Source organism: Phaenicophaeus curvirostris, chromosome 3 (genome assembly GCF_032191515.1).
Source record: "Phaenicophaeus curvirostris isolate KB17595 chromosome 3, BPBGC_Pcur_1.0, whole genome shotgun sequence".
Taxonomy (NCBI): domain Eukaryota; kingdom Metazoa; phylum Chordata; class Aves; order Cuculiformes; family Cuculidae; genus Phaenicophaeus; species Phaenicophaeus curvirostris.
In genome coordinates this window covers 23,162,941-23,181,163 of record NC_091394.1, presented here as the reverse complement: position 1 = coordinate 23,181,163, position 18,223 = coordinate 23,162,941, and positions in this window count along the sequence as shown.

The following is an 18,223-nucleotide window of genomic DNA, read 5'->3' as shown; positions in this document are numbered from 1 at the left end:
CTGCCTGACAGGAAACATAGATAATTTTGTTCGAGGCTAAGACTGAAATTACAATTCAACTACATTACTCTCAACAACTGATATCTTTTTCAGCATCATTAATAGGACCTTCTCAATGTAAGAATCTATTTATTCCCTCTTCTGAAATGAAAGCATACATATTTCTCTGGAGGTGTCAGTTATTTCACTGCAAGCAAGTTATCCCATATGACAACTTGGATATTACAAGGAAAACTAAAGAGTTAATATTGGAAATCTCATCCCTATATGTAAACTAGTCCCTGGCTTTCACTTTCAGGCCTGAAAAAGATGACCTTGCGACACAGCCAGCCACCCAGTATAACAGTTTCAAAGAACACTTGATCAGGACTTCAAAGCAAGGATCATATGAAGAGATGAGCTATTCAAGTACTGCTTATTTGTGTTTTGTTCCATCTCACTTAAACTCTGGAAGATGCCATGGGCTTTTTCAATAAGGTTTTGCTTTTCAGATGCTGTCTTATACTTATATTAAATTATCTCCTTTTTTAAAAATATATGGAGTTTTTCCTTTAGTCTTTTATGTTAACCTATTTTTTTCATATTTTGTCAGTATCTTCAGTATTCCCTGAGAAACTGGATATCATTTTGCATTTCTCAGATATTCTCTGATGCCCTTGAGAGTTAATTTTTTTCAACTGTTTCCTTATGAATACACTCTTTTCTCCTTAGAACTGCCCTTAAGGAAATCATCCAACATGCAGTAAATTCCCCCAAATTTTTTTTGTATTTCTTGGACATCACAAAAATCGGCTGTCATATGGCCAGTCTCATTAACAGCAGAGAAGGTACTGTGTTGCTTTCTGTGAATATTGCTATGTGGAAGGACAGTGGTATAAAGTAGTAACATTCAACTGTTAATTGCTTGCCACAGAATGTACCTTTTATTGCATTACCTGGTCTTGGTGAGTTCATGTTCATGAAGGAAGCTAATGTTTTTACAATTTTTTTTTTCTTCCTGGAAAACAGAATGTCCAGGCACCAATGGATTCAGAACAGAGATTTCCTATCATTTGATATCATTTTCCTATCATTCCTATCTTCAATTTGTTTTACTTGTCAGACCTTTTCCCTACTATAAAACAGTGAGGAACTGTAAAGGATTCAATTCCTGACTGTTTCCTGTACTACTGCCATGTGTACGCAGTGCTCTCACCAGGCCAGTGGAATGCCACTCTCAGAGGGGTCCCCTCCTTGTTTGCACTTCTTCAGGAACTGCTGTGCAAATGTTTTGCCATACTCAGACTGATACACCGCACTCTATTAACCCTCCCTGTTCGCAGCTCTCCTGGTTGCTGTGCTTCCTAGGGCTGCCTTTTACGGGGAGTGTCATCCCTGCCCATGCAGTATCAGCTGTTTTTGTGAGAGCTGCCACACCTGGTAGGTTCTCTGCAGGTCTCTACACTCCCCTGGAGTTTCCCTGGCTCAAGAAAATCTGCTGTATGCCACAAACTCCTAGTCTGCTGTGGCACATGCCTGCACCACAGACAATTGCCACTGCAAGTGACTTAAAGGTGTGTAAAGTACTCAGTTTCCACAGTTTTCCACAGTTTACTTATATTAACATTTGTGGTTTTCAGAAGCTTGGCAGGTCTGCATACTGAAAATCAGAGATGAATAATATTATGATTCATTCTGCAATCTTGGCAAATAGTAGGTTTGTTTTCATATTTATCACTGAACTTCAGAATCCTCAGCTTGGGAAACCCTGCTGACGTAATACAAGCCTCATTCTTGGTAGATTTTCCAAATTAGAATAGTGGGACAAAACAAGATTTCTTCTGAAATTACATACTTTTGGTGTCTTCAATGTTAAAACACCCAAATTTTATATCTTTAAAAGTTGCATGTAAGAGAAGCTGTTAACTTACCCTTTCTCATTCATTCAGATATGGTTTACATGACCAGGGTTTGATTCATTTATGAAACAGAGAATTATGAAACCCCCAAAAAAGAATACTGAGTTATACCTCTGAACCACTGAATTATCACAGCATATTTTGTTTGCATGCATGGATTTGTAATAGAACATATAGGAAAAAAAAAAAGAGAAAAAACATTCTGAATACATAATCAAAATAAATTAGCCCTTCATTTCAGCTACAACCTATAGTTTTTTCTTCTACAAAATATTTGACACTACATGGCTAGCGTTAGACATGTCATTTCTAAGCAAAGATGTGTGAAATTAATTCAAAACTACTGATTCAACTATTAACCTGCCAGAAAGCAGTAAAAGGTAAAGTGTTTCTGTTTTCTTTTAAGTATTTGATTATTTTCTAAAGATTTCACAAGATCTTTAAATTTAGTCTTCTTTCTATATTTATAATAAAAAATCGAGAAGATGTTTTGATTAAACGCCTAGAAAACAGTTTTACTGTCTGTTATCAAAACATTTACTGAATGGTTAAATAACACAGCATATCATATGCTGTATGACACTGACTTCTGTCAAACACTATCTAGCAATTATTAATGTTATAACTCATTTCCTGAACGCGTCTTTTTCCTGCAATACCTGTAAAAGACCTTATTGTTACCCTTCACGTCCCTTGCCAGATTCAGCTCCAGATGGGCTTTCTTTGACTTCCTAAAACCTATCCCTCAGACTCTGAGGATTATTTTATATTCCTTCTGGGTCACCAGACCTTTCTTCCAGCTTCTCTTCACTTCCTTTTTCATATTTTAGTATTTTCAGGAACTCTTTGCTCATTCATGCAAGCTTTGTGCCATTTTTGCTTGATTTTCTTTTTCTTAGCATGGACCATTCTTGAATTTGGAGAAGGTGACCCTTGAAAATCAACTGGCTCTCCTGGACAACTTTTCTCCCTATGACTGAATTCCATGAGATACTTCCAAGCAAGTCCCCAAAGAAGCCTCATTCTACTATACCAAAGTTCAAGACTGTGATCCTGCACTGCAGACACAGCTGCCCCAAGCTTCTGATTTCCCACTAGTACTTCATGTTTTATAAGTATCAATATCAGAAGAGTGCCTCTTATCATAAGCTCCTCGATCATCTCTGCCAGTTAATTGTCAACATACCCACCACAACACTAGACACGCTAGACTGCTCAGTAATCCTGGCCTCTTAAGTGGCTCATCATCCAGCCCAAGGTAAGTTCCATGCATCCTTACAGTTCTTTCGTGTATGTGCAACTACCCTTTCTCACATTCCCTGCCTGTCCTTCCTAAAAAAAACTATACCCACTCAGTGCAGCCCTCCAGTTGTGTGACATGTCCTATTGCATCTCTTTCATCTTAAAGTATCCATACCACGCAGATCTCCAATTCCTCCTATTTGTTCCCTGTGCTGCATGCCTCTAGTGTATGGTACTTCAGAGAGGAAACTAGTGATGCGCCCATGTCCAGCAAAGATTTAACTCCTCCTCTAGACTCTAAGAGTCTTTGGAAAAGCTGCTTCAGTACTTCCTTACTCAAAATTCATTTGTAGGTTTACATATATCACCATTATTAGAGGAACACCAATAGGAAAAGGTAACATATTTGGCCTATTAAAGCATCTTTTAATTTCTCCCATCTCTACACAAATGCTTTTGGAAATAGGTTTGGTTGTTTTGGTTTTTTTAACCTAGAACAGGACAGGATATTATCCTTGTGGATCTCTGAATGAACGTTTGGTGAGAAGTTAGGTCCTGTGAGTGGTATAGTTAATGTTCAGCACCGTGAGTAGAAAAGACTCTTTACCTTTTAACCCTCCATGAGAGGAATAATGCAGGTTCACCAGGGGAAAGATTGGATTCAAGTCTGTAAAGGAAAGTAGCTAACTTTAGCAAAACTGATTGTAAAGAGTGAATGTTTTCTCTATAAAGTTCTGAAAGGTGGTTTTATTTCTCCAGAGTTTTTCACAGTACTTAAACATTTTTGTCAGAACTGTTTGAAATCTCCAAATATCTGGCTTACTGGGGGGAAAAAGGGAAACAAATTTATTTCCAAATTTTTTTTTAAAATTACATCAAACCCTGAGTGAGATGTGAAATTATAACAATTCAAAATAAGCTTTGTTCCCTTAGTATTTTTCCAAGACTTCAGATTTAGTTTAAATTTGTGTTTTGACATGACTAGTTTCAGTGAATAGGTCATTTCCTTAGAACTTTTTTCCTTTTCTGACTTAATTACATCTGCCTTTTTTCTCTTTATTGCTATCCTTCCATTCACCTGATTTCCAAATCAGAATTCTAAAATACTTGTATTTATAAAAAAATATTTATTCATTATTAAAAAAAATCATTTGAGGAGTATTTCAACCCTAACATCTTACCTATTACATTTTTCCTGAGGATTATCATAGTCCATCTATTCCAATCATGTATATACCCTAGCTGATTTAAGTGTATGTGAGAAAAGTTTATTTTATTCTGTTGGTAAAAAATACACAGATGAAACAGTAAAGAATGTCTTACAGCAAGATAACTGCAGCAGCAGAAATTTTCCTGAAATTTCGCTATTATACAAAAATCATGTACTAACAAACAAAAAAGAAATACTGCACTCTCTGAATACCTTCTTCCTCACCAAAATACAAGAAACTCCTCTTTCTTCCTTAATTTTGAGAATTATAAATTAATACTTTTTTTCTAATCTGAAATACACAAGAATAAACCTGACTCATCACTGAAGTTAGTACCACTGACTTCACTGTTATAAACAGCGTCAGCTTCTTGCTTTCTAACAATAACATGGTTTACTTAAAATTAGTTTGAAAATTTATGGGTCAGTGAAATTCTATTTTAAAAAACAGAGTAAATAAAATACATCTGTTCCAATTGCTCTGGTCTTGTTCAGACAGGTGACCGACCTCCAATCCTTGTGTATGACAATCAAGATTTTTACAATTATATTTCAGTAGAACAGATGGAGATAGACTAATATGACTGAGAATATTCAGAACAAATAGTATATGTTCTCTATTCATAAAAAAATGAAGATGCACTTAGAGGACAGCTAAAGCTGCAGAACACATTTTGATATTGGTTTAACTTGGGAAAATTGAAAAAGTCTGCTAAGATAATTTTTCATTAATAAAAGAGCTTAATTTTCCTTGATTCCTTTAGATCTCCAGCACTCTTCCACTTCAGAGATCAGAGTTTGTGGAATTCCTCTCCCTCTCCAAGAAGGAAGAAGAAGGTTGGAAAAACGTCCAGTCAAACTATATGTAAACAAATGTTAGCAAAATCCACAATATTTGTGATAAACTACATAAAATATGACTAGCTAGAAGTAATGTCTTTTTTTTATCCCTTCAGTGTTGTCTTCTTTACAGATTTTGACAGTTTATATTAAGAAGAATAAATTTTCTCTTTATTTAATTTAAGCAATTCAAAGATAACATTAACACTCCCACTCCCTTCCCAAGACACAAATACAGGATAATGCTAGCATTGCTAATAGAATAATTAAAGATCAAGGTGGCTTCACAATAGTTCAAGCATGTCAACTTAATGAGAGAGAAAATCAGGTTCAATAAGGCTGGTCAGGATGAGATAAAGTTCTTAGTGCTCAGCGTGGTGCAAAACCCACACAAACAAATAAGAATACCAAATCACGTGCAAACATACCACTCCCCTGAAGAAACACACCAGCACAATAAAATGTAAAAAAAATCCCAAACTCCTAGTCATAGAATCATAGAATAGTTTGGGTTGGAAGGGACTTTAAAGATCATCTAGTTTCAACCTCCCTGCCCTGGGCCGGGACACTTCCCAGTGGATCAGGCTGCCCGAGTCCCCATCCAACCTGACCTTGAACACCTCCAGGGATGGGGCAGCCACAGCTTCCCTGGGCAACCTGTCCAGTGCCTCACCACTCTCACAGTGAAGAAATCCATCCTTATGCCAAGTCTAAATCTGCCCCTCTCCATTTTATAGCTGTTACCCCTCATCCTACCACCACAAGCCTTTGTGAACAGTCCCTCCCCAACTTTCTTGCGGCCCCTTTCAGATACCGGAAGGTCGCTGTAAGTTCTCCTCAGAGAACTGCCACATGTGGCAGTTAGCACCAAATATTTTTGCTTTCCTGTACATAGCCTATATTTAGTCACATGCATTTTATTTTTTTCCCACCTGCTATCAATGGAATAAAATTTGCCTTCGACAAGACCTGAAAGGAGCATTTAATCAGAAAACCGGTAAGAAGTCCTATTACTTAAACACACAATGATGTCTTATAGCCCCATTATTTTATCACATCCAAATGAAATTTGTTTATGTTTTGCATGGGTTGAAATTATCATAAAAATCATTGCAAATAATATTTTTCAACCTTGCAATACTGAAGAAAGGAAATAACATTTCCCTTTATATTATTCTGCCAGTTTTATAGGCAAATAAAATCCATTTATGAAAACAAATACTTATTAAAAAAAGACAAAAATAATTTAATTGTTGTTTCTGTAATTAAGAAGGAAAAATATCACTTTGTTTTCATCTGACCATCCTTATGACCTTTATTGTTCTTCTACAAGCTTTTCCTCGTTATCTAAAGTACCTGACATCCCACTACAGTGCCAAATACAATCTATATTTTAAAGCATTTTCTTTCTGAAAATTTGGCTTGAACTGTTTTGTTTTTCCTGTTTTAGTTATTTTTTCCCCTTGTTAAATAAATAGACTGAGAGTTATCGAAAAAAACCCCTTACATTCTGACACATCCTCTTTGGTATCTTCTATTGTTTGAAGTGCGTCAGCATGTTACAAGAAGCCTAAAGAAAAGACCTATGCTCCTCCATGTCCAGCCCTACCAAATAACAGCTTGCATAATGTGAAACAACCAAATACTGATCAGCTTTTCTGTCCTGCAATATATTATTTTCTTTCTGCAACAGAGAAGAAAAATGGACTTATAAAACAGGCACCCAAGGGGTCGTAAATCCAACTTTCCTAACAAAAAATATATATCATTACAGTTTTCTGATTTGAAACTTAAAAAGGTGTTTCTTGTTACAATACAATTCCAGCAGATTATTCATAAGTAATTCTCCCTGAGATGCTGTAGCTGTAACTTTGCTGCCAGAGGCTTTTGATAAAAAAAAGGTGATAAAATAACAGAACAGTTCATTCATAATATGTAAAACATACGTGTAAAAGGGAGATCCCCAAGCGACCTGTAGAATTTATTTTCAACTGTGCACTCTCTAATCCTCTTTTGACAGACAAGGATTTGGCCCATAAACTGCAAGAAGCCTTGCAAGCGACATCTTGCTTCTAAAGTAATTGATGTTGTTTTTAAAATATGACTAAGGTTAGGTCTTACCTGATCGTCTTATCTGTCGACTTTACCTCTCCAGTTAAGCTTCATGGAAAGTGAAAGATCACCTGTAGAGGTGAAATATGGTGTAATCTGCACAAAAGCGTTTTCTTCCTAATTACATCAGTTAGTGAGTGCCTTGTATCCTGGAGCCTTTTTATACGTTTACAATAATTAATTTGATCTGTTTGCACTACCTCTGGTTGACCTTGCTGTTAAACTAAAGTCCTACCCTTTGAATAAATTCACTGTTTAAATATACTGCTTTGCTTATTTGGCTTCTGTAGTTTTGTGTATAACGGATTATTGTAAGAACAATTATTATATTGCATGTTAGTAAAAGCACAAGGAAGTAGTCTAATACTACAGCTCATAAAGAGGAACATATTTCTGCTGTCTATTCAATTCTATTTTTTAGGCAGGCAGATTTTTGGAAGACAATTTATATAGTGTATCTGACTCCAAGAATCAACTAAAATTTACATATCTCATTTCAATGTCATTTCTTAATATAAGTTAATTTCCATCTTTTGCATAAGTATTTCTCCTAGAAGACGTATCCTCACTAGCTGAGGTTGCCCTCACACTTATGGAGATGTAATATGGGGACTGAGAGACACTTCATTGATTAATACCTTGCAGAGGTGCATTTAGTATAACCACAGTCGTGGGAAAACCGATGTATTTTGAGATCTTGTTTGTTCCTGCACTTAAAGCCATTTCCAAAGGGAATGTAAAAAGCAGTGCATATGGCACAAATGTAATTCTAGACAGAGCTTGCATATGAATTACAACACAAAGTCAACAGCACCATCTGTCCAAAAAGTCCTTCCTGATCTCCTTGCTTGAAATGTAACAGAATCAGAGAAAGTATCTAACACCATGAAATAAACAGAACAAAGGAGTTGGCTTTTGTGATAAAAATATTAAGTTAAAAAGAGGTGCTTGATAATAAGCCTTCAGATCTAAAATCAAACAGTTCATTGATAATCTATCACCTAGGCACAACTGAATTTCTTCCCCCACCCTCAGCCTCACTTAATACTCAAACTGTCTAAGATATTGCTACCATGAGATATTGTGGCTCAGCTTACCGAAGGAGTTAAAAAAATAAAAAGAATCCCTTAGAATTCCTATGAGCTAATTAGAAGTATGTTCAGCTGGTAGCTTTGTTTTAGAATATATTATTCCACAAATAACTACAATGCAGCGTACTATCTACTAAATGCATTAAAGTTTAATTCTTTTCAAAAATGGTCATTTGTTCATTTGTGGTTTTTTGAAATAAGCATTGTTTTTTGATATACATTAAGTTCTTTTAATCTAGAAGGAGTAATTCAGCTTTAATAAAATAAGGTCCATACCCTCCTGCTACAAACCTTTATCTTAAGTCCAAACAAAGGACATTATTTAATCAATTGACCTTACTATAAAGCAGTTTAATGAGGGATCTAATTTTTTGGTCACATGGGTGTTGCACAGTCTGCCTTCATGTTGTTCCAATGGTTAAAATGAATTAGAATTCTGATTTTTATAGTGTGTGAAATTATGTCTCGTGAATCCACAAATGGCCTTACAGGTCAAAGAGAAGTTCTAGTGAAATCACAATCCTTTTCCAGTAATGACCTAGAGTCAGTGCCTGGAAGTTAAGAAACAAGTAAGCAGATAGTGATATTTCCCCAAAAGTTAATCTTATCCTCTAAATGTCCATGGATTAGAAAGCCTAGTTCTTGAAAAATATCTACATTACTTACTGGAACAAAATCTTTAGTTTGGATGTACTTCAAAATTTTGATGTTTTTCTCTGTAATTTTACAGGCTCTCTATACAGTTTGTCATCCATGCTTCAAAGATTTTGCCTCTGAAAAGTATCTACATACTGTATTATTAAAGTTTGTTCGTGTGGTATATTTACCTAACTAACAATTAAGGAATTATAAGAAATAGAAATACCAAAATATTTGCTTATGTCAAGGCCTTTATAACAAATTTATTACACCTTAAGCAACAGATTTATCTCACTTCCTGAACAAGCATTATTTCCAGTAGAAGTCTAACCTGAAAAAGATTATTTGAAAAATTGAAAAGAAAAATACTTATTTACATAAACTTTCTGCTAGACGACTCTTGCATATGTAATCGAGGCAGGTGAAATACACAGGATTATATTTTAAATAAAGATATGGAATTTTTAGATTCAAAATTATCCTGGACATTGTCAACATTTATATACTTACAGCAGGCTTCTAAAGAAAGTGAAGCTGTACTGCTTTTTAGTTTATTGGAAATTTAGCAACATTTTTAACGTTTTAACTTGATTTTAACAAATCAAGTTTCCAATTTTTCTAAAGACACTTTGCAGATAAAAAAGAAGTTTTCAAGAAATTTGGTTCACATTTCCTTCTTTAAACAGACTGTTTCTATAGCATTATTATTCGCTTAGCTTAAGTTTTCATTAGATGTATTAAGGATAAAAATGCTATTTTTGTTTGACAAGTAAGATGGACATATATTGATAGTAGCTTTTCAGCTATTTACCTAGCAAGTTATGACAAAAATCTCCTGCATTTACAAACTGAAATTTTAAGTAGAAAAAAGTTTCCTACATCTTCATATTCCTTATCATTATTTTTCAGTTATTTTGTCAAAATAGTGGAAACTCCTAAGAAATTACATCTTAATACCACTACAAAACAAATAAAACTGCAAGCAAATTTAAATTACACTACATGACAAGTGCAGCTCCATTAGATTTAAGGGAAGGGAATGTAGAATTGGAATGAAAACCAAAAGAAATGATCACTTAATCAGAAACCCACAGTCCATTATCAATCCTATATATAAATATCCCTTTCAAATGAAGTTGTCCTCTCTGGTAGCAAGACAGGGTATTTGGAAATTCTTTGGTTTTACACTAGACAGCTCAAATAATAAGCTTAAAATGTAGACATGTTTTACGTGAGAATAAGGGAAAATGCAGGGGAGCCTCCTTGGGCTCTTTAAAATTTGACTACACTGCTAGGACTGTGCTGGCAGTGTCCTGCCAGTATCATGTTAACCGTGTCATTGGGGCAAATCCCTTGTATCTCTTATACTGTGCAGGCAGCATCACAGAGAAAAATCCCTTATTTTAAGAGGGACCATTTCAAGTCCTTTACCATTTGTCCTCCCCACCAGGATCATGCTGTGTAATTAAAGTTTCTGGAGACTTGTACATGTGCACACAAACCAATTTTATTATAACAATTCATGACACGATAAGGGTTCGATGGTGGCTGGTGATAAGATATTGTTTGTGAAAACACGTCTTAAATAACATGCAATCAAACACCAAGTATAGAAAAAGCAATGCACATGTAAAGAATACAAAATTAGAAACCAGATATAAAGAGGTAGTAATAACTAGCATGGTGTTAGAATATAGCTCTTATAACACAAAGGCCTTACCCAATGGTGTCCCAGTTGGGGACAAAGATAAGATTCAGCCCATTGGCACATCCCTGAAAGTTTCAACATCAATTGTGTAGCCATAGGCTACTCCTGTCTTGAGTTTTTAACTGCTTGATTTATATGTTTCAGTGATATATTCTTGGTTATATACATTTGCCTTTAGAAGCCCCATCAAGTATAGGAGTCATGTATGCTAAATAATGTTTAAACGTATTGTTGCATACTTAGAATCATAGAATCATAGAATAACCAGGTTGGGAGAGACCTGCCGGATCATCGAGTCCAACCATTCCTATCAATCACTAAACCATGCCCCTTAGCACCTCGTCCACCCCTGCCTTAAACACCTCCAGGGAAGGTGACTCAACCACCTCCCTGGGCAGCCTGTTCCACTTGCTGGATAAAACATTTGAAATGAAATCAGGGGACTTAGTTAGTGTCAAATGCAGTTTTTTCCAAATCTATTTTGTCCCACTTTGTATCACAACTGATGATTTTCATCTGCTTTTATGAAGCACACTGAGATTTATGAAAAAAACTCCACATTCAAGACTTATATGAGAATTGTCATTCCTTGTTCTTAAAAGCTAATAACCTATCTAGGGACAGTGGTAGAGAGTGGAATGGATATGTTGTTGTGATAAGTGCAACATGTCCTTACTCACAAAGTTGCTCATTGGAAAACAGAGGCAATTTTACCTTCTTCTTGGATTTATCTACACGAAAGCACATTGTATTTCTCTTTTATGAATTATCTGCACAAAGTATCTACACTTTTACTGTGCATCCTCCAATAATACTTCTCAAAATAGATGTGTGTCACTAACAGATTACTTCCCAATAGAAAGGAAGATGTACATGTATACTTCATGTTCAGACAAGTACTTTCTCTTCTAGAGAGGAGTTTGACATCTAGGAATTATGCAGAGTACTATGAACACTGGTGGCGCACTGTATCTCATGAAAAGTACTTCATCTACAGAATTTGACCTTTGTGTCTTCTTTGCTCAGAGTCAGCCAACAACATGTGTCTTCTTTCAGTGATATTTTTCTAGTAGACGTTGAATTCAGTAACGTTTCCCAGTGTCTGGCATCAGTGTGCAATGCAGTGTTTATTAGGTTATTGTTCCTAGGGTTTATATAGGCACTAAGTCAGAACATCAGTTGTCTTACAGCTCTAGGTCTGCCTCTTGTACAATGAATTCACTCCACAGATCCTTATGTGTTCTTTACAGGAAAGAAATAAACTAACTGTTCCCAAATCCTTTGACAATTCTGAATGCACAATATTATCAACTTAAGTAGATTTGTAGGGATGACTGGGAAGTCTTCAGGTATCTGATTTTTTTTTATGCAGTTAGCTTTCCTGGAAGAGTATTATTTTTAACTTTCCCTGGCTAACTTGAAGGTTCAGGAACCCAGTCAATGTCAAATCTCACAGATGACTGAATACCTCTGTATACCCCTGTCATGTCCCAGCATTTTTCCAGTGCCTTTTTATCATTATTTTTTCTTTTTAAAAGTTGCTTTTTGTGGTAGACTTGCTTATTAAGTTCCTGCTTACAAATTTAAGGTGTTAAGATGATCTTTTTTTCAGTCTTGGGAGGTATTCAGTTAGTCTGCACTGAAAGACTCCTACGCTGAACTTCCTTATAAGTGAAATTAGGAATCGTTTAGGTTTTAAGCTCTATGCACAACTATGAATATTGATTAAACTTTAAAAAAGTTAAGAAATCAGAAATATCAAAATAAAAACATTTTATCAAGACTTCTAGTAATTGTTTGCCTATACTCAGGTGATTTAAATTGTTTTCTTAGCTGAAAACAATCAAAATATTAGAACATTATCTGATTGAAAATTTTTGTGGTCCACCAGTCACTTTATAAAACACAGCCATCTTGAACATAGTCTAAATCATGTCAAATCCTCAGATATATGTCTGCATTTTGAAAGGATTTCAAACCCTGAAGTACATTCGTGACTTAAATTTATAATTTCATCAGGATGGTAGTGATCATGAGATGTACTGTGTATCTTGTTTAGCTCCAAAAAGTGAAGCATGTGTTGCAACATCAGACTGTGTTCCTCTTATTTAACTAGGGTCCTTCTACTACAAAAAAAATTGACAAAAAGTTAATTACTGGATAAATACACTGACAGAAATACAATCTATATGAAATGCCTATTTGTAAACAGCTGGCATTTTTTCTTGCTAGTTCTATCCTGCTATTAATTAAGAAATTAAATATGAAGTTTATTTGTTTATTACTGGAGAGTGTCAAGAGGAGTGCCACCAAGTTTGTGAAGGGTTTAGAAAGGAAATTGCGTGATGAGCAGCTAAAGTCTCTTGGTCTGCTCAGCCTTAAGAAGAGGAGACTGAGGGGAGGTCTCATTACAGATTAGAGCTTCCTCACAGGGGAAGGAGGGGGAGTACATGCTGATCTCTTCTCTCCAGTGACCAATGTTAGGACCTGAGGGAATGGCAGGAAGGTTTAGGTTGAATATTAGGAAAAGGTTCTTCACACAGTGAGGGGTGGAACACTGGAACAGGCTCCCCAAGGAAGTAGTTACAGTGCCAAGTCTGACAATATTCAAGAAACATTTTGGTAATGCTCTAAGACACACATTGTGAATTTTGGGGTTGTCCCGTGCAGGGACAGGAGCTGGACTAGATGATCCTTATGGACTCCATGAAATAAGTTAATGAATTATTATGATTCTTACTATGGTTTTATACGTGAAACTGTTGTAAGCTGACTTGAGGGAATCGCCTCAAGCTCCGCCAGGGGAGGTTCAGGCTCGACATAAGGAAAAAATTAGTCACTGAAAGGGTCATTATGCAATGGAACGGTCTGCCCAGGGAGGTGGTTGACTCGCCTTCCCTGGAGGTGTTTAAGGTGCGGGTGGATGAGGTACTGAGGGGCATGGTTTAGAGATTGGTGGGAATGGTTGGACTTGATGATCTGGTGGGTCTCTTCCAACCTGGTGATTCTGTGATTCTATGATTCTAAGATTATTATATCTCAAATGAAAATTATAGCTGTTTTAAAATTCTGTCCATAACATAGTGTAAAAGATGTCTGCATAGAAACTCAAATATTATCAGAATTTAACCCAAATTCTCAATTTATACTATAGTTATATTTTCTCCATGTTTTAGCAAAGTGGTGTAATGAATGACAATAAAGGAGAAATAATGAATAACAATGAAAGGAGTTAATCCTATTATTCAACAACTACTTCTCAACATGTTAATTAGAACTGAGAAAGCTGCCAAAAGATGTAAGGAAGGAAGTAAATAATTGCCTACCTCCTCAGAATTCTGGATGGGTCCATTGAAGAACTTAAAGTTGGAGAAATTAAGACTAGTTACTTCATAAATTAACCCTAGGGATCTCTGTGTTTCTAGTTGAAGTGAAGTGGTTTTTACTCTTCAATAACAGAAATACTCCTCTGTCAAATTTTGTGCAGAAAATTATCAGCCCACCCAGAGGGTGCTCAGAGGCAAATTTAGGAAGTGGCATCAGCTTTGCCTCCAATGCTAGTCACCAGATTTCAAGGGTGTGCCAGAGATGGAAGCTGGCAGAGACAGAGTCTCAGGGAAAGGAATGGTGTAAGGAGAGGGGAGACAGATGATCTGGCAGTTGATGAATCAGTGGGAAAATACAGAAAAACTGAAAGCAAAGCTTCAGAGCAGCTATTTACACAACAAAGCTAAATGAGGTTGTAGCCTTGAAGCCAAATAACTCTGTCTGTTGTTGTTGCTTGCAACAGATTTTATTTTATGACAGACTTCTCAACCCATCAGGGCTGGAGTGGGTCTCCCAGAATTTTTGTTTTATCCTGTAACTGGAAATGTTTAATAACCAGTTATCTATTATTTATTTAAGTAAATAAAATTGCTGTACCCTTTGCTCTCACATCCTGATATGAGAGTTTTCAAAAGCAAACACAAATTCCTCAGTAATACCTCACTACTGAAAAATTACTTTCTGCATATTTCATGTGACCTACCTTTCCCCCATCATTAGTCATGCCCTTGCTTTGCTGGAGGCACAATCTCGACAAAACACAAGAAAGCAACAACCGAAGAACTGCATAAAATTTTTACAAAACTTCAGCAGCACCACTCATTGAGCGTCTTATACACAGGAAAGCATATTTTTTATTTGTCCATAGCAAGTAAGAGTATCTATATATAAATTCTGAAACATTTTCAATATATAGGTTGAAATAAAATACAATAATGCTATTTCTAATTAGCTTGATATTCAAAGACCAGTTCAACTAAAAGAATTTTCAGCACCTTGTAAAGTAAAACAGAAACACCAACAGCAAGGGTTAATGGCGTAGTAGTCAAGTAGCTTTCTCAAGATCTCTGCAGATAGTGGGCAAGTTGACTCAATAATCTGGATTCTCCAGACCAGTATTGTTTTTGACTGCTTATATCAATGACTGGATGAATTCTGACAAAACGATCCTAACAACTACCCATTTCCACTTTAAAGGGTTCTGTGTAGAGATTTATTAAGGTTTGGAGTACTGCAGTTCTTAATTAAAAGCAAGCGCATTTTTTAAACTAATGTGACAATATAAAATATTATATTTATATGCCTGACAAAAATTTAAATGTTAGACCTTGCTTTAAATGTTGCAGTACTACGCAAAGCTGCACTGTGATGGACTGATTTTGTGATGGAAATGGCATACCTTAAACTAGTTGTTTTCAACCATTAGATTGCAGAAAGAAGCAAGTCCCATGGAGGCAGGAAGGTGCCAGGTTTTCCATCTTGCATCAGGCACAACGGTGCAAGTGCACCGAAACTCCTCCCCTCTATGCCTAGCATGTAAATACATGCAAATAGAAGAAGGACACTCTTAAGATATTTTGTGTGTGGATCCCAACATTCTGGGATCCTAGAAGATGCAAGACAATGCTGGAACCTGGGATGGTGATATCTTACTCTTTTCTCCCTTTTTCTTCTTTATCCCCTCTTTTCTTTCACTTTTCCTAGCTACATATTTAACAAGCCTATCATATTCCTAAGACCTTGCCGGTGTAAATAAACACCTTTTAAGTCAGTTGTTTGGTGTCATTTCATCTTAATTTAGCCCTAGGGAATCTATAAACTCTAGGGACCCATGGACAGTCCAGTTCAGGTCACAACACTGCACTTACACATCCTCAAAATTCTGATTATTAAACCTTAAAAACTGCTTTATACAGAGTAATTAAATGGAATTCATTTCACTGTATAATGGGAATGATAACAAAATAGTATTAATTCATATCAATACCACAGTTTTGGTCTAATTTACCTTAAGGCATTGTAAAGTCCCAAGGAGATTATTTTTTTAGGAGATTTTATATGTATAAAGCATTAAGATGTAATTTTGCATTCTTTCTAATCAATAGCTCAATCAGATGCAATGTGTAACACACAAAAGTTTCTGTTTTCCTGCCAGGTGTTTTTTGTGGTTTGCTTTGGCTTTCCTTTTTTTCTGACGTACTCTGCACCTATACAGATACTTTTTATTGATTCTTGTATCATTATTCTGAGGAGTTCATAAATGGCAGTAGATCTAACATAATGATTGTGCCAGAATATCTTATTGCAGCTACCATGATGTATTAATTCATAATACATTGTTTTTCCTCTGGTTTCCAATAATATTTTTCATTTCATTTATTTTTCATTTCTTTCTAGTATGTGTGAGTGCAATAAAGAAATAATTACCAGTGCAGAGTGTTGGACCACTCAATACAAAACCAGTTCCATAAATAGACACATCTCTCACTTTTCAGTGCAAAACCTCATTAAAATAGTTCAGCTATTTCAGCTAGTCTGGATAGTTCAGTTGTATAAGAATAATCATGCATAAAAATGGGTCCTTGAAATCTCTTGTTCCAGACCGTACTTTTGTCTATAGCCCTTTTCAGGCAAATACAGAAATACCTATTTGTGAGTGCTTAACCTCCACTCATTATTGGCACAGCATCATTTTTGCCCTGAATTTTCTGATGCTTGGAATTTCAAAATACCAGTTAAAATACTAGTATTCCTCGGGAAAATAATCTTGCAATTACTAAAAAAGAACCCAAGCAGCTCTGCTACGTTCATATGCATCCTTACTACCAATTATACATATTTTAACTCAAGAGTATCCCTTCTAGCAGGCATATGGTAAGAAGAAAAAGATATTGCGATAAGTTCTATTTATTTAAATGAACTCTTGGTCACAAAATCATTTTCTCTTCCTCTGAAAAAAAGCTTTGTAAGTTGTTCATTTCCTTGTTTATTCATATTCCTATTCATTTTCATATGTATTCATATTTATTCATTGAACTAAAGCACCCTGTATATGACATCTAGCCTTTTCTAACAACAAGAGGAAAACTCTCATTTTCCTCTTTTATTTGTTAAATAGATTTCTGTGGCCTAAGAAAAAAGAGAGGTTTATAGTGCGTAAGAATATTTCATAAATTAGAATTATTTCTACAATGTTTTAAAAGACTGTAGAAATGCTACAGATAGGTAAAGACAACTGATTACTGCTAAAAATCAAACAAAAGCCAGAGATCATTGAAGCTTTGCTATATTTTAAACAACAAATTTTGAAATATTTATTACTATTTTATTATAAGTGAAATGAAGTTATTCTAATAAAGAAAGAGACAGCTCTGCCAAGACAATTCATTAATTAAAATTACCCATAGAATATAGAAAGTGTTATACTACTATCATCATAAAAAAAAGGCTATAAAATACAAACCTCATTGTTGTCACTTCTCTGGCTGCCACATGAACACTCAAAGGAAACCTACACCATCCAATTCTGCTAAGCATTTCCTTTAGGGTGGGGCACTTGACACAATATATTTCCACATCCACTACTGTATGGACAACCACTAGGCTGGTCAGGCAGGACTTGCCCTGGTGAAGCCAAGCTGGCTGTCTCAAATCACCTCCATGCTCTCCATGTGCTTTAGCATAACTTCTAGGAGGACCTGTCCCATGATCTTCCCAGGCACAGAGGTGAGGCTGACAGGCCCTTAGCTCCCAGGGTCGTCTTTTCTACCCATTTTAAAAATGTGCACAATGTTGCCCTTCTTCCAGCCACCAGGGCCTTCTCCTGACTGTCATGACTTTTCAAGTATCATAGAGAGTGTTTTGACCACCACATCAGCCAATTCCTTCAGGATTCTGGGATGCATCTCTTCTGATGCCGTAGACTTATATATGTTCAGGTTCCTCAAGTGGTCATGAACCTGATCCTCCTCATCACAGAAAGCCACTAGGTTGTTCAGGCAGATAAACAGATGTATAAATAGATGTTTGGTGTTTGGTATGTTTCACTTGTCTGTGCATGCATACTGAGCTATGGAACAGTCAAGATTTCAACTAGCTAAAATGGTCAAAACTCCTCTGTATGTTTCAGACTTGTCTACATGGTGACAACATTGAA